The 5,731-nt window shown below is 34.5% G+C and overlaps 1 pseudogene; it reads right to left on the reverse strand.

Annotated features, from left to right (window-relative positions):
• Positions 1 to 1,936: 1,936 nt before the first annotated feature.
• On the reverse strand, positions 1,937 to 2,055 carry LOC111729018 (annotated as a pseudogene).
• Between the last annotated feature and the right edge of the window lie 3,676 nt (positions 2,056 to 5,731).

Below are 5,731 nucleotides of genomic sequence, written 5' to 3' on the forward strand. Positions count from 1 at the left end.
ATTATGTACATTAGACAAGATATGGAAGCAACATTATTTACATTAGACAAGATATGGAAGCAACCTAAGTGTCCATCAAAAGATGAATGAATAAAGAAGATGTTATATATATATAACATCAATAAATGCAGCAATAAAAAATAATAAAATCTTTTCATTTGTGACAAGGATGGATCTAGATGGTACCATGCTAAGTGCAATAAGTCAGGCAGAGAAAAACAAATACAATATATTTTCACTTCTGTGTGGAATCTAAAAACAAAACAAAACAAAAACTAACTCATAGAAACAAACCAAAGAGATGGTTACCAGAAGGGAGAGAATGGAAGAATGGGTCAAAAAGAGAAGGGGAATATAGTTGATAATATTGTGGTAAGTTTACACAGTGACGGATGATTACTAGATTTAGTGGGATGATCCTACTATAAGGTATACAAATGTCAAATCACTATATTGTACAACCGAAATTAATATAAACAATATAAGGTTGTATACCAACTATACACAAAAAATAAATTAAAAATTAATTTTCTTGGGTAAAAGCTCATGACTGTGCCACCATGGAAATTGTTTTGGATATCCCTTATGACTCAGCAATTTCACTCTTAGGTATAGTCTCCAAAGAATTGAAAACAGGTATGCAAACAAAATCTTGCACATGAATGTTTATACCATCATTATTCATGAAAGCCAAAAGATGAAAAAAAACAAGCCCATCAACTAATGAATGGATTAACTAAATGTGTTATATTTATACAGTGGAATATTATTCTATCTTTAAACAAATAAATAAAATTCTGATTTAAGCTACAACATGGATTATTTTTCATAATTTTATCATAATTTTATAAGTGAAAGAAGCCAGACACAAAAGACTACATGTCACATGATTCCATTTATATGAAATAACCATAATGGGCAAATCTATAGAGACAGAAAATAGATTACTGAAATAGAAAACAGAAAAATGTTATAAGATTTCTTTTGCTAGTGATACAAGTGTTCTAAAATTGCTGTGGTAGTGGTTGTATATATCTGTGAATATATGAAAAGTCACTGCATTGCATACTTTAAATGGGTGAATTGTATGGTATGTGAATTATAGCTCAGGAACATTGTTAATAGAAAGAGTTGATAACTGCTAAAACTGTTAGGTAAACAAAGGTAAAGCATGAACCCTTTCCTCAAAGTCTAAGTAAAAATTTGAGCCTCATTTATGACAGAGTGACTTACTCCTGGCCAAATCTTTTTTCATTCATTAAAAATATACTTTTTTCTTTATTCTTTAATCTAAAGAGCTTTAGTGAGTCTATGTTGTTTCTTAGACTAAGAGAGCTTTCTGGGAGGTGTATGTGTGGGCTCTGATCTTGAATTTCAGAAAGAACAATAACTCCCTTTTGCTATTTGAGATAATATACTTGTTTCTCTTACTATAAAGCACCTTCACGTGGAGGGTTCAGAAGGGGTGAAAGTGGACGTTCACATTTAATTTCTTTGGGATCATTAAGCAGCTTCACATATGCAGGATTGCTTTAGCACACTATCTATAAAGTCCAACTCCAGTTTCTTGGCCAGAAGAGAAAGAGAAATGTCATTGTGGAGTTATGCGGAGCTAAACTGGACCAAGAGCTTTGAGGGAGAAGAGAAGGAGAGGAAAGCCAATAGTAATGGGCACTTATGAAGGAAGGCATGCCACGTATCTTCTCATTAATGAAGTATTTTCCATATTCTGTAATTGCCACACCTACTTAGCAAATTAGACAATATCATTTCCATATTTTAGATGAGAAAAGTAAGGCCTGGAGAGATGGTCACAGTAAACGGTGGAGTTGTAATTTATTTTTTATTTTTATTTTTTAGGGAAGGCAATGCTTGGTTGACCTCACAGATTGCAAGGACCTTGTCAGCTTACAATCCCTCATTTTTTTATTTTTTATGCCTATAGCACCTGGTCTTCCTAGGTGGTCTCCCATCCAAATACTAACCAGGCCCCACCCTGCTTAGTTTCTGAGATCAGATGGGATCGGGTTTGTTCAGGGTGGCATGGCCATAGATGGTGGAGCCGTAATTTAATCACAGATCTTTTTGATTTCTTGAGGCTTCATTTCCTCTCCTTGGCTCTTTTCACTTTATATCAGTGATTCTCAAATGAGGGCGATTTGGGGCAATGTTTGGAGACATTTTTGGTTCGGATAGCTGGATGGCTACTGCCATCTAGTTGGGTAGAGGCCATGGATGAAGTTAGATATCCTGCAATGCACACAGCACAGCCTTCCACAACAAAAAATTCTCTGACTAAAACTCTCAATAGAGCTGAGGATAAGAAAGTATTCTATACACAGCTTAATATCTCATCAACTTCCATGTGTTCAGCAAAAATCCATAGATGATTCCAATTCTCACATTTATGTCCTTAGTCTAGATGTCTACCAAGAGCTCTGAATTTATGTATGCAACTGCTCTCTAGACATATCTCCTCACATATCTCCCAAACTCAAAATATTTAGTCATTACATATTCGGTCAGTATTTAGAGATGCAATTATGACATTAATATCACAATTTTGGTTTACAGTTTATTTCTTTGAACTGGAATATAAATAAAGTTTAAACATTGTGATTGGTAGGTATGTCTCTGAATACTCTTCCAATCTACAGTATTTTTTTCCATTTTGTTTCTAATATTGGTTGATTTTGCTGATTGCAAACTTGTTCTAAATTTTCTATTAGTAACTGTTTTAAAGGTTTGATTAGAAGTTTGATTAGATTCAAGTTCAACTTTCTTATTAAGCAAAATTAATTCACAGATAGTGTTATGTTCTTCTATCAGGAGGCATTTTAAGTCTAGTTGTTTCTCTCTTGTAGTTTTAGCAGCTATTGCTGATCAATAGCTACCTTAATTTATCCAAATAGGGATGTACTAATTAAATCATTCTTTCCTCATTTATTAGCTGGAGTATTTCTATGCAGAGAAACTTTCCCTCATCTATTATTGGTTACTCCTTCGTATAGCTCATATAGGAAAGGCAAGAAAAATGCTCAATTCTTTCTCTTTAACAGTTTTCAAAATAATTTAGTGGTTCTCATCAGTGACAACCGATTAGTTGTTACAATATTATTATAGATTTATGAACTGAAACTTATTTGCTATGTTTTAATCTATCGAAGTTTATCATTATTGACACTCAAATTTTCCCCTTTGGTGAGTGAGAGCATTTTGAACTTGACTCCTTAGTGTCTCCAAATGTTGGGGGTTCATACATTGGACTGAGGTTTCTTTGTCTTTCTCATCCAGTTTGATTTCTTTTTCTTTCTTTTTCTCTTTTTTCTTTCTTTCTTTTTTTCTTTTCTTCTCCATTTTTTTGTTTTTTTTTGCAAATTTTTCATATTTCTGTGTTGTAGATGGAATTTCTTATTGTTTCCCCAGGCTGTTACTTATTTAGTCTTTAAAACATTGTCTTATTATCCTAGGAGGAAATGAGGTAAGTGGGGGGAAAGAGTCAGGAACTGTCTCGATATAATTTCTCTTTTTCAAAAATTTTCAACTTGATCGAGGGATAATTGACAAATAAGATTGTAAGATGGTTAAAGTACACATTGTGGTGATTTGATATATGTAAACATTTTGAAAGGATTCTCCCATCTAGTTAATTAACACATCCATCACCTCATATATCTACATATTTTTGAGAACATTTAAGTTCTACTCACAGCAGATTTCAGTTATCTAATAATGTTATCAACCATAGTCACCATGTCTTGATCTAATTTCTTAAAGATTTTCCTAAAATGTAAATCAAATTATGCCACCTCCATGGTCGAAATTTGTAATGGTCCACAGCTGACATTAGAACTGAGTCCAAATATCTTAAAGAGTCCCTTTATCCTCTGAATCCTGCTTACCTTGCTTCCTGTCCGGCCCCTCGTCCTTGCTAAACTTCACTCATGTGAAATCTTTTGTAATTCGCAAAACGTGGTGCTGTTCTCCAGCTTATTGTTTTTGCTTATTATTCTAGAATACATTCCTGACCCTCTTGCCTTTGTCTCCTTGACTTCTAGTCCTCTTTAGCCTCATCTTAGATGTTATTTCCTTCATGAGGTCTTTGAAAATAAGTGCCTATGTCTCCTATTTTCCCTGTGGCAGTTCTAAATTATGCCTGATGAAAATCTATTAGCGTCTGTTTAATTTTAATCCACCCTTTCACTCTCACAAGTGTCTTGTTTTGGATAATGCATTATATAATCATCCTATTTCCTCGTTGTGGCCTTCCAAGACATTCTATAATTGCACTTAGTGTTTTCCACGTACAATTAAAATTTTCTATTTACTCGGTTATCTTTGTTATGGACTGAATTGTGTTTCCACCAAATTCATATGTTGAAACCCTAGCCCCCAATGTAACTGTATTTGGAGATAGAGCTTTTAAAGTGTTAATTAAGGTTACTGAAGTCATAGGGATGGAGCCCTAATCCAATATAAATTGTTTCTTTATGCAAAGAAGAGACACCAGAGATGCATACAGAGAGGGGAAAGACCAGGTGAGTATATGGCGAGAAGATGGCCATTGCAAGGCAAGGAGAGAGGCTGCAGGAGAAACTAAACCTACTGGCACTTTAATCTTGGACTTCTACCCTCCAGAACTGTAAGAAAATAAATTTCTGTTGTTTAAGACACTTAAGGTATGACATTTTGTTATGGTGGCCCTGGCAAACTAATAATCTTCTTCACTAGATTAACTTTATTTTTTTGTCCCTATTGTCAGTTGTAGTGGTATGTGCATAGCAGGCACTACATCCTCAGGGTCCAGTCAGAGAAACAGCATCACAAGAAGTGTTACATAATAAGAAATTTATTGTAGGGAGTTGACCGTATGTAATTGTGAGAGCTGGTTAAATAATCTATAAAGTCTATTGTTGTTATGTCTTAATTAAGAAGGCAGGGGGAAAAAAAAAAGAAGGCAGGCACCTGAGAAGAACAGATGGAGGTGAAGTAGCAAAAAGCAAAGAGAAACTGGAACCCATGAGGATAAGGCTGGAATGCATAAGAATAAATGAGAACTCGTGTCAATCTTTCTACATCTCCAATTTCAGTGTTGTAGGTGATCTGTAATGGAAGCTTAAGTTCCTTGTTACAAAGCTAAATATTCATCTGTCCCAGGAAATGGAGACGGAAAGAGGTAACTGATGGCAGCAGAAGAAGTGGCAACCTGGGATCTGCCTATGTCATCTAGGTGAGTGAGCAGTTGTGCACAATGTGCATGAGGGACAATAGTGCCTAGAAGAGAATCTGCACAAGTCTTCCAGTATTAAAAAAAAAAAAAGATTGCACTTTCACTTCCACCTCTTAGATATTATACAAATGTCACTTGTGGTCTACAGTAACTTGAAATCACACAGTGAAGAGAATTCTGGGAAATGGAGTTCCATTTGTTGACAAAATATCAATCCACCACACACACTCAATATTGTTTGTTAAATAAATGATACTAAAGCTAGTGACCTCATCATAGTATTTTGATCCTTCTCCTAGAATGGAAAGGACTCATAAAACCCATCTAACATCTTCTCTAGAAGCTTCATGTGTCAGTCTTCCTCTGTGAACTTTGAAGATATGGAAAACTTTATTTTGCTGTCGGTATTTTATTACTAAATTAATAAAGATGAATTAAATATATTAACTATAATGCTTCAGGAAGAAGCTTAAGTCTTGAGAACTTATTATAAGATTAACT

The sequence above is a fragment of the Pteropus vampyrus genome, unplaced genomic scaffold, assembly GCF_000151845.1.
Source record: "Pteropus vampyrus isolate Shadow unplaced genomic scaffold, Pvam_2.0 Scaffold242, whole genome shotgun sequence".
Taxonomy (NCBI): Eukaryota; Metazoa; Chordata; class Mammalia; order Chiroptera; family Pteropodidae; genus Pteropus; species Pteropus vampyrus.